Source organism: Bactrocera latifrons, unplaced genomic scaffold (assembly GCF_001853355.1).
Source record: "Bactrocera latifrons isolate USDA-ARS-PBARC rearing strain unplaced genomic scaffold, ASM185335v1 scaffold_261, whole genome shotgun sequence".
Classification (NCBI taxonomy): Eukaryota; Metazoa; Arthropoda; class Insecta; order Diptera; family Tephritidae; genus Bactrocera; species Bactrocera latifrons.
Window position 1 is genome coordinate 58,151 of NW_017536197.1, and position 12,131 is coordinate 70,281.

Genomic DNA, 12,131 nt, shown 5'->3' on the forward strand with positions numbered 1-12,131 from the left:
GTAGTAGCACCGGTCAAGAGCTGGTCATGAGTCATCAAACCGTTATAAAATAAATAAAAAAATAAAAAAATAAAAAAAAAAAACGCAAGACTTTTTGCCAACATATTATGTCTTATTGTTGTATACTATCATGTGACTTTGCACGTAATGTGATCTCAATCCCTTTTTTATCACACAAAATTCTGATAAGTTTGTAAAGTATTGACTTACATTATATTTGAAATCAGTGGARCATGATATCTGATGAATATATTATCATATACAAAGTAAAATATGCAGACATTTATCAGGTATAAATTTTATCATATGATTTTATTAATTTTTGAATTTTTTCATCTAAGATATATCATGTGTTACCACTTTGTATCATATTTTTAGCATGTCACTTTGTAAGCTATTATACAAAATTTCATATTATCTAACAATATTTTGAAATTATGTCTTGTGATCTCACATCATATTAATATATCGTCATATGATTACATCTTGTGCTCTTACGTCACATAGAATAAACCTTATCGCCATATGATCTAGTCTTGTCGCATATGATTATATCTCGTGATCTCGTATCATATCATATTAATATACCTTCAAATGATTATTCTAGTGGTTTCACATTACATCATATCGCCATGTGATCATATGACTTATRTAAGTTTCAAATTTTTACATCATTTCATTTTATTTTATATGTATATATGTATTGGATCAACGTCACATATGCATTTACGTTCTATAGTACTTCGTATCATATACAGATCATGCGATCTTACAACATTTTGGATAGCAGGTTAAGTGATTACATATTCTATTGGATCAAGTTTGTCATCTCATATCCTTTTAAAGTCATTTGATTACAAATTTCTGTGTCTCTTCTGTCCTTTACCTCATCCAACCCAAGGGTTTCTCAATATAGTAGCTAGCTGGCCAGAAAGAGGTGGCGTGACTGTCAATCCATTTAAAATTTAAATGGTATTATATACTAGGTGGTATAAAATCTCGGATGTACCTCTTCGATCATTGGAGCATCTTCAACGCGCATACATGTTACCTCCAAGAGATTTGTSGTTGGAAAGGAATCGCTGAAAAAGAGGAGCAATGAGTTTTTYTTATGCATGGATCGAAGCTCAAGGGGGGGGCGGGGGTATCTCTTCCTTGGAACGTAAAAGGTTTATAGCAATGCTACCTCTTAGGAAGCTTCACATCGCCGCAATAAGGTGTTTAGAAGCAGGACACTGTGCTAATTGCACTCCACTCAAGAAATGAGCCGAAATATTTTGGAGGACCCAATTTGTAAAAGTTTCAAGGAGGAGGATGAGGTGAAAAAATTGATATAATTTCTCCTTTACTGTCCCGCTTTCGCCAGACTAAGGCTGGGATATCTCGGTTGTCATACTTTCTAAGTAGGCGTTGAATTGGCATTATTGCTATCAGGCATCTCAATAAATTAGTGGCGCTCTATACCCTTTGTCAATAAGCGACAGGACAGGCTTTTCTAGCTCTCCATGAGGGATTATTCGTGGCCTCATGAAAGATCCGCCTATTTATWCGGCATATCAAATGAGTTTTTGGGACATTATTTCACATAAATCAGACTGGAAAACAAAGACTTAGYTGGTAACTTTTGAAGCAGAAAATATGATACTTTGATAATAGTGGAGACACTACATGTACCTTTCGCTTAAGGGTCTGATTCCAAAATTATTCACTGCGACCTACCCTCCACATATGTATGTATAACTCACGGCGTAACTCTGTTTGCATACAAAAACAATGCAAGAGTCGTAAGCACACTACCGACAACAATTTATTTCACGTAGAACTGTTTGTCTTCCGAGCGGCATTTCGTTGCATTTGCAAGCACATCAAGTCAAACGGCGCAATTGTGCTACAACAATAAAAAGGTACATGAACCATTTCGGGCCATAACGAACCCCAAATAGYTAGAATAARATAAAGCAGYGAGCRAACGGTCGTTGATATAATATTAAGGAAGTATACGGCAAGCGAGGACATGWCGGACCATTACAGCCAATGCAATGCCATTTGCCACGACGGCRGAAAGATGTAGGAGGTCACTGAATGGCAGKCACACACACATACACACATGCGATGACTATCAAATGTAGCGACCATAGCGGAATGGCTGTCATGAATACGGCGATGAGCAGCACTTTGGAGCACCGTTACCCGCAGACACATACACAGAAGCATTCAAAGACTTGTGCAAATGTATTGCAAGACATTGCCATTTTGCCAGCATCTCCCTTGCCGTGGCGTTTTCATTCATAATTCATACCTTTTCGTTGCAGACACACACGAGCGAAATGCCGTGAAAGGCGAACATCACGTGACGTGTGTGCAACAGCTGCCTYTGCTGGCAATAGACGAGCAACTTACGCATACAAAGTGCTTAAGCAACATTTGCAAGTGATGGCAAMGACAGCTGGCGGGAGTGAGTCCACATATGTGCACATAACTGTACTTAGTTGTACTTTGGTGAATTTATAAAATAAAATTAGTGTGCTGGCGTCTATTGCCTCCAAATGCTGCAACATTTCGTCGAAAGAAAAATTGTTAGTATGAACTTATGTACTTATAAGCATGCACTTGTACGTTCGGCGGGGGGAATTTTGTTCGCACGCGCMAAGTWTTGTGTTGGCTTTGCATCGCAACGCAAATGGTATCAATAAATTTARAAATTCTCAAACATACACACACTCATATTCACTCACACTCATACTCACTCACWTACTTGCTTGTTGGTGTACTTATGTGGCATGTTTAAATGCAGCATTTTCGGCGYTGCAGACTTAAGTGCCATTTTGGTGGGAAAAATTCTACAAATGTTACTTGGATGTTTCGACTAGAAAAAATTATTCTCAACGGAGGTCCTCAGAGTACATCTAATCTAAGCCATCAAAGAAGTTGTAATGGAAAATTGTTAGAATGTTATACTCGTTAGAATACCAAATTCACTACAAAGCCTCGCTAAAATGTCGCGTTCGATGGAATATCGAACTACTAATTGGAATACCGATCCTTATTTGATAAARCGAGTTAGAGGCCCAGATGTACAGACATAAATTGTCTGCAGAACATGAAACTCCATTCGAGAATTCTTTACTTACGTCATGGTTGTCATGAAACTTTGAAAGATTATAAACTTTGAAAATATCCTAATCTGCAACGGTAAACATCCAGCATAAACWATACATATAATTATATAAAATCAGTCTTATCTGGTCCTTGCATTTGCGATTTATTAATAGGAGAGGCGTAAAAAAATATGTTGCGCCACAGAGGTCACACGTGGCTGTTTGTCTCTGCTCACATACCCACGAGGGATATATGGGACGGATGGTTGGAGAAGTAGTTCTCTGTTAGGAGGTATCCGACAATCTCAGCTTGAAGTGTTTTTAAGGCAGAAGTGGCATTCACTGCGCCAGTAGAGGGGAAATACTAGCGCTAAGYTCACTAACTGTGCGTTCAAAGCTAGTCGAAGAATTTTTGTCTTCATCGGATCATAGCGGATTCGCTGGCGACTGGAAAGACTATAGTCCAGCCAGATGGGGTAACCTTGTGGGTTTTACTACCAATTCGAAGATGTATTCATGAGGTGRGCCATGGCGGACGCTGTCATTAGCCGTTTCGACGAATTTGTGAAAAGCTCAAAGCATTTTGTTGATTTGTAAGGGTATTAAGATCTATTAAAAGGGAGTTTTGGGTAACAAAACGGACCGGCATTCTAAAGTATTCAAGTGAGATCCTTGTTGTGATCGACCTCTTAGCTTAATACCATGGCAATACCTGAAGTTAAGAAATCGAAATATTCAAAAAAGCAGCATAATAAGTTTTGTTAATCCCAGCCTCGAAAGCTAACTTAAGCCGCGCTGCAGGTTCGGATAGGGAAAGAACACTGTTTTCCCGTTAATTTTGGAAAAATGAACTGGAACAAATGAAGAATGTACGTAATTCTACCAGAAACCATATATATGCGGTACTTGACAGATAAGTTGATTGTGAAAGTAGAAATTCAAGGGAAACTGCGAAATCGTTAGTATAATCGTTGATCCTTTAATTAAGTATACACCTTTCCGAACTAATATTGGATATTTTTCATCATCAATCGCCTTTCTAATTCAAAGAAGCTTTCTTGAAATCACATGTTTCTTTGGACTTTAAGTGAATTTGATTTTTTATTATTTCCAATTTAGCTTCCAAACTATTCACTAATTCAATACAACTACCGAAAAGGCGAGGTTTTGGATTTTAAATTACTTCAAATGAACTTGACTATAAAAATAACTCGACAAGCAAACGTTGAGGTTAAGAAAAACTAAACCAACTGCAAAATATCTCGTCAAAGTTTATCGATATTAAGATATAACAAGATTCCATACTCCTTTCCAGAAATTCGCAGGCAGTAGAACTCGCACTCACTATCATGAAGGTCGAAGCTGTAGTTTCACAATCTAAGCTGACCCAATTTTCCAAAATAACTGATCTCATTTACATTGAACTGGTTGCGAAAAATTTCTACGCTCCTTGAAATAATATGCCGCGATGTACCATATAAGGCAAACATATTTACGTAAGTTATAGAATTTTGAAGGTTTTCAAACTTAAGCTCAAAACAACTGCAACTAAACAACCTAACACTGAACCGAGACTGTCAGTTCGGAGAAAGAGTCTTAGATCACCAATCAGATTACAGCGATCACATCAATCTGACTGAATAAGTATGCATGAAACCCTTATATGTACGTATGTAAATATGTTGGTTTCGTTAAAAATTTGACCCGCGTTGTAGTTGATCACATATRGATATTTTAATGAAGCTTAATATAAGGAAATTTAGTTTATATTTTCCTCAGCTTTCCTACGATTTGTGCAATTCATTTKCGATGCAGTGTCCAAAAAGTGTTCCAAACCCCTTTCCTATGACTTATAATCGCTTTGAGAATTCGATTTCTCATATTTGTTTTATTCTACTCTACTAAATTTGGGTCTAGCACACTCGGTTTGTGCCTAACACAGTCCGCATTTTTAATGGTTTGCTCCTTGCCTAACTGTTTTACAATATTCCCCCTTTTATTAGTATTCAAAAAATCTTCAAAATAAATGTAACTAATCAACAAGAACACTGATATTTTATTCAAAGTACACTCGCTCATAATAGAACAATTAACGCCCACTTACCGTTAAAATACTCATTAATTCAATGAGCGAACACAATTCTACTCGAGCACCACTCACAACTCTCTCACTATTACACAACTTGATCGCTTTTTTACCGTCTTTGCTCATTAAACTCGTAGTTTGTACCCCCTCGCAGGTCCTGCCCACCCGCCAACTACTTCAGAGTTGCTCATTACGATTTCAATTCAGAAATTCATATGAAATTCCACTTAATTATTTTCCACGTGCCACAATAAGAACGTGGCATTTTCGCTTTAACTTTGTAGTGCCTCAATTAAAACAACAACACAAGGGGTGCTAGTCAAAACGGACACAAGCGCACGTACAAGTGGCGCCACCACAAAAAAGCTGCCGGTAGAGTAGACGACAGACGTGCATGAGGGTGTGTGGTGAGTTTTTTACTCAACTGCCAAGCCTTGCACACGATCAAGTACGAGCGTGTATATGCTTCACAACGATTGCTTGTACTTTTCGGCAGGTACGAGTTGGTAAGTGCCAAACCTTTTTAGGCCTCGACGTCTATGAGTGGTTTTCGCTTGGGTCGCACTTGAAAGTTATGCAATAATTGTTACAATTTGTGCTGTTGCACGGCAGTAATCATAGCGGCAGCAACTTTTTCATCCTTTCAACTCCTTCTCATCTCAACGCAAAGCTTCAACCACTCGAGCACTTGCTACCTCCTTCGGCATATATGGGCTGCCTGTCAGCTTAGTTTGGGCTGGCGCCACTTGTGCTCGGCACAGCAGAAAATTTTCACTTAAGTACCACTCGCGCGTTCGGTTGCCCTTCTTCCCTTGCCTTCCTTCTTTCTTCCTCCCATAACGTTTGCTCTTATTTTGTTTGTCAGTTATTGTTTCCATTTTTCAGCTTTAGCGCTCATCCTTTGACTGCTTCGAGCGCCAGCTGCTCGCCGTAGTTTGTCGTGTTTAGCAGGCGTGTCCGTCCGCTCGGCACGGCGACATACGACAAGTGCGAACAACAGTTATTATGGCAAAGACAAAAACAATAAAATCAGCGTTGGCAGCCGGCAGCTGTGCGATTCCTCTGTGACCCAGCCGTGGCAGCAGTTTTAATTGCTCTGGCACAATTAAAAGGTGCCAAAACTTAAAATCACACCAGCCGTCATTGTTACCTTGTAGTGGCTTGTTGAGAACCCTCTGTTGCTCGCTGCTGCCTTTTTCGCCTAGATAACGGCAACTACTGCGAGTTGAGATATAATGAAACGACAGAAGTGTCACGAAAAAAGTTTGAAGTGTCGGATTTTGTATGCAAATTTAGAAATTACGAAATTATTAAGCAAAAATGAGACTTCGGTCTTTGAGGTAAAAATTTGTTGAAAGTAAATACGTTATAAATCAATCCCCTAGAGGAGCTTGAAAAGGATAGATTGTATGGCGATGAAGTTAAGAACTTGAGAACCAATAAGTACCTTCTGAATAAAAATTACATAAATCAGTGAGAACTAAAGTGTGTTCTTGATGTCAGAGTCACTCTAAGTTTAAGCCGCCAATAGTCAGTTTGATTGAGGGCTCACAGAATCGGAAACGTCTTAAATATCTTAATAAAATAAATAATAACCATTCAAGGGGATTAAATGTGAAAGTAGTCGTGAGATTCTAAACTTTTGCAGAATATTGGTACAAAACAATTACGGCTAATTCCTACAAAAGGTTAGCGCGGTCAATTGAGATATTAGTCCGGATGTTTCCTCTATGTTTCCTCTATGTTTTGGTTAATAAGACTTGATTAAGCTTATGTTCATGAACAGAAATAACTTAACCTCCCAAGTTTCGGATCCTAAAATATAATTTCATATCCGACCCATTCGACTAGTATTATAATTCATCGAGCTCATTGTACGGATCATTATCTCATCCCTAAGGAAGGACAATTTAAAATTTTCAAATCGAACACGTTAAAGAACGGTAAACTACATAATAACTCTCGGTCGAACGTTCAATCAATTTTAGGAAATAAGGTCTGCTGAAATTCCCTTAAAAGCTTAAAGCATGAAARCCTGAAAAAGCTATTCTTGATGATCTTAGTTTGTGGTTAAGAGTGCTGAAGTCATCGCTGTGGAAAATTTCTTTAAATCTCGTAGTCCTCACAAAATATACTTTATAAAACAGTACAATAACCCGTGGGTGGGGATCTAAAACTTGTAAGATCTCTTTTTTGTAGGATAATCTAAAAAAGCTCACAGTAAAGAATTCGATTTTTGACCGCCTCAGTTTGTAGTGGGCTGAATATCAAAGACATGAATTGAAGTTTGCTCTCAACGTACGCTAGATATTCTGAATATGTTAAATTTCCGTCTAGTTACCTGCTAAGAAAGAAAAGGAGGTCCACAATTTGCGAGTTTGTTGTTTGAAATAAGTGACAGATGTTTGTAATATGTCTAAAAGGCACGACGGAATTATAATTCTCTCGCTTTAGTCGATGAAAATAACCAAAACAAGAATGGTTTTTTGGTTAACCATTGCAGATGCTTGGAGTGAGTTTTGGTTAAGAGAAATTAATCTCTGTAGAAACTACTTTAATAGGAAGCAGTTTTCGAGTAAATGCTCCCGTCTCCTAGTCTCCAATTAGTGTTTTATAACATAGTAGGCTTCGATTAGACATTTTATTATTGAATTCTTCTTTATTCTTGTAGACACCGCGTATAGCCGAGTTTACTACAGCGCGCCTGACATTTTTCCTTTTCGCTGTACATTTTTATAGAATCTTCCATCTTTCTTATTCAGCTCTGCAGCTCGAATTATTTTCTTCAGGACTAAATTGAAGAAGACGGACAATAGGGAGTCGCCTTGTCTGAAGACTCGTTTCCTATCGCAGTTGCTGATGAGTGCTCTCAGAGAGCAGGTGTGCAAGTCGAGTAAACTTTTCGAAGTCGAAACTTCCTTGTGTTTGTTGATGTACGTTTTTAGTTTCACAGAGATCTCGGAGTGTACGCACATTTAAAACACTGGAGACGTGTCTTCTTTGGTTGATTTTCAATCTGGAGACAGCCAGGTAGCTTGATAAATTTTTGTACGTTAGAATATAGTTTCACATATGTTTCGGGCCCCGGCGAAGTCGATTAGCTTTAACCCATTTGGACATGCTTCATCATGGAGGCAGAATTACCTAAACCTTCGTGCCAAAAATACCTTCTTTAAAATCGCCAAGCACGATTTCGACATCGTCCAAACGCTCATAGAAGACATCTTTGATCACAATGTCCTTCTCTTCAGTCGGGGCTTGGATGCAAATCAGAGCTGTTGAAGAACTTCGCTATGATGCGGATTTTGGCTAGAGGCTCATCCACCGGGGTGAATGCCAAGACTCGACGACGGAGTCTGTCTCCCACCACGAATCTCACACCGCATTTGCGCTCCTTTATATATCCACTCTAGTCAATGCTCCACCAAAACGGTAGCTTCCCAATTAATGAACCGAGCATTCCAGGTAACATGCCCTTAAATCGTAATCCTTAATATGTTTACAGTGGCTGTCATCAAAAGATGGGTCCCTCATAGGAGGCTGTTTTGATCTTTACATTAGAGGTCGGTTTACCAAGTCGAGGGGGAAGGATTCTTCGTCTTCTCACTTTAGCTCGCCTTCAAACGGATACTTGGTCTAAGGTCAGAAGTCTTGAGCTTCTTGTGCCATAGGTAAAAGAACCTTGAATGGCCCTCAGAAAACCTTTCACACTTGCATGAACTACTAAACATGCCTCCATTTTTATAAGAAATAGCGAGAGTATTAAGGCGTCCTACCTGGTCCCTTCAAGTGATATAAGGCTGTAGTTCCGCTTCAAAAAGAAATTGCTCAAATTCTTTTTGTTCAATTTAAGATTTGTAATACTTTTTTCCATTATTCCATTTTCCAGCTTTTCATCTAACTAGACTTATTGCATTTGAGCGTCAAGATTATATTTTATTTATAAATTTTATTTTCACAATAGACAAACCTGGACCCATTAAGCTAAGCTGTAACAAAGGCGCGCTTTAAAAAGTTGTGTCAGCACGTGCTGCACCGAATTTTTCATTGTGCAGAGTTTTAAATACATTGATAAGGCAACAGTTCAGTCGAACGATGCGCCAGGAGCGGCAAGCCAATTACCGACAATACGATATTAGATGCAAAGAGTGATTTTTGACAGTGCAATGGCGAACTTGTAAAGCAACGCGCCGAAGTTGCAACAATGCCAAGCCAAGTCAACCGAACCCAGCAAGCCTTTAGAGCAGTTGAACTCCAATGAAAGCATTCGAAAGATACTACAAAAAGTCACAGAAATAAAACGAAAAAATCACATTTCCCGAGCAAATGCGTGGAATTCCACAGAAAAGTCACTTAAAGTTGCAGCAAAGTGATTTGTGTGTGCCACCGGTTGCMGGGTAGTAAGTGGCTGCTGGTTGATGACCAAGTGAAGCAAAGCAAAATTGCTAAGAATGACAGTAGAAGTAACGGCAATTCGGAAGATTTACGCTTAATGCGCGAACGCACTTAAATAGCGGAGCACGTGAGCGGCCAATGGTTGTTGTTGCAAGAAGCCACCAGCAGGCAGCAAGTCGACGTAGAAGATGGGTGAGGGTACGCAAAACGCAACTACATCAACTGCGCATACACATCAGCAAATGAAATAAGGAAACTATAAAATTACACGCATAACGACACTTTCGCTAGAACACGGGGGCGAACGGCGTCGCCAACCAAAAGACTGAAAGTGCTTTTAATATGAGGGCATGGAGAAAGTAGGGCTGCAGTGAAGTTTTCGAAGAATGTGCGCACACACGTTTCGGCAATAAAATCTGACAGCTTCAAAGTGTCTCTTCCTACAAGACAGACGCACACATGCATGCGTATGCATATAAAAAGAGCTGAGTGCGTTATAAAGAGTGCACCCATAGGATGGGCACCGTTCGAGCGCCAACAATAAATACTATAACATACACAACAACAACAAAAGCACCAAAATAGAAAACAAAAAACAACAAAAATAGAAAAAAATCCACCAACAGCATTAAAACCAACAAGAATTACACCAGTAGCAGCAACAAAACAATAACAACAAGTACAAAAACCTGCCAACAGAGTTAACTAAAAGCGGCCATAGACACCGTGCAACCACATAATATTGCCACACACCCACACACACATGTATGCGAATGTTGCACGAATCTTTTCGCTTGCACACAAATTGCGCACTGCCATTCAACCGCAATTTGCCATAATTTAATGCCGAGCAACGCTAAATGACAGTAATTGTGATTGTTGTAGCACACACACACACACACACATGGATAGAAACGCTGCTGCAAGTCAAGTGCGAAAAGCGTTTTGCACCAAAGAGTCCCAAATGTTTCGACAGGGTTGCATAACCATTCGCCATATGTACACATATAATATTTATATGCAACAAAAGCAAAAAACAAAAATTTACATATTTTAAGCGACCGTTATATAGTATAACGTATACTATATGAGAATATTGAAAAGTCGCACAAACACTTTGGTGCTCTCTCTCCGTGTCCCTCAGCGTCTGTCACACTCAGCTCTTTTTAGACACCACTCCGTTGCGGCTTCTATTTCGCAGCTAACGGTTAAATAGCAACGCTTATAAATTCTTGCGAAATTTTGCAATTTCAATTGTTAAAAAATTCCATATGCATGTAAATTGTTTCTGCAAATTGACAGTAGTGCTCTCAACGCTCGTCCACATGCGCTCATCCACCTACTAGCTGCTCACCAACGGCGGTGTTGCATGGCTGAATTGGCGCGCATTGTCGCATTTGCCTTGCACCGCTGCTTGTTTGCCTTACGTGCTGACAGCTGTTGGTGCATGCCTGTCAGTTTATTGTCAATGCGCAATTTTCTAATTTGCCTCTGCACCCGCACTTTGCGTTTGTTTCTGAAGGCCACTGAAGGTGCTGCAGACAGGTGCTGCAATTCAATTACATTTGGATATTCATATTATGTAATCATCTTTAAATTTATGGAGATTTTACGAAAGGTGAGCACTGGCGAGTAGGATTTTTTTTTATAAATATCAAGGGAATTGATAAAGACCTGATAGTTTTGAAAAGTTTAAAAATCATCACGGTTTTTTACAGTAGTTGAAAATTTAAGCTCGTGAAAGCTTATGCGTGTATATATGAAAGCTAAGCATAAAACATAAAAGTGATAATGGTTACCGAGATATCTTYGAACCGATCCTTTGTAAAAGGATGGTGGGCCCCAAATAAGGAATAAGTTGCAAGGCCGATTATTACGATGTTTGTACAAAAATAATCGCGAATTTTGAATTTTCGTGGGCTACATGTTTCGATTTTCGATTGTTTTGTTTGCTGTCATTTTGAATGTTTAGTTAATTTTCGGCAGTTGTATTTTTTTTGGATCCGGGTTGGTTCTTCTTCATCGCTCGCAGACGACTCAGATATGCTCCAGAGCAAAGGAAAAAGAGAAACCAAAGCACAATCATCGAAATGGAAACTACCGCATGAGCCAACACCGAAAAAGCGCTCCGATGTAGGTCGTATGTGAAAGTGTTTCTAACAGTTTTCTTCAATCGCAAGGGCGTCGCGCATCATGGGTTCTTGCCAAACGGTCGTCCGGTTAATAAGGAATATTACCTGCGCGAAGAAATTAGCCAGAAACGACAAGATTTGTGAAAGAACAGACTTGAAATTGCTGAAGTTTCTCAGGATTTCCTCAAAGATAGTGATCTTAGTGGATCTTACCCCTTTTTCACTATAAACCTGAAATGGGACCCGCTCTTAGTAATATCCCTGGTAACTGTGAATCAGATCAACTAGTCAGAGTAAGTACCACCCTACTTCTTCTTCTTATTGATTGGCGTAGACACCGCTTACGCGATTATAGCCGAGTTAACAACAGCGCGCCAGTCGTTTCTTCTTTTCGCTACGTGGCGCCAATTAGATATTCCA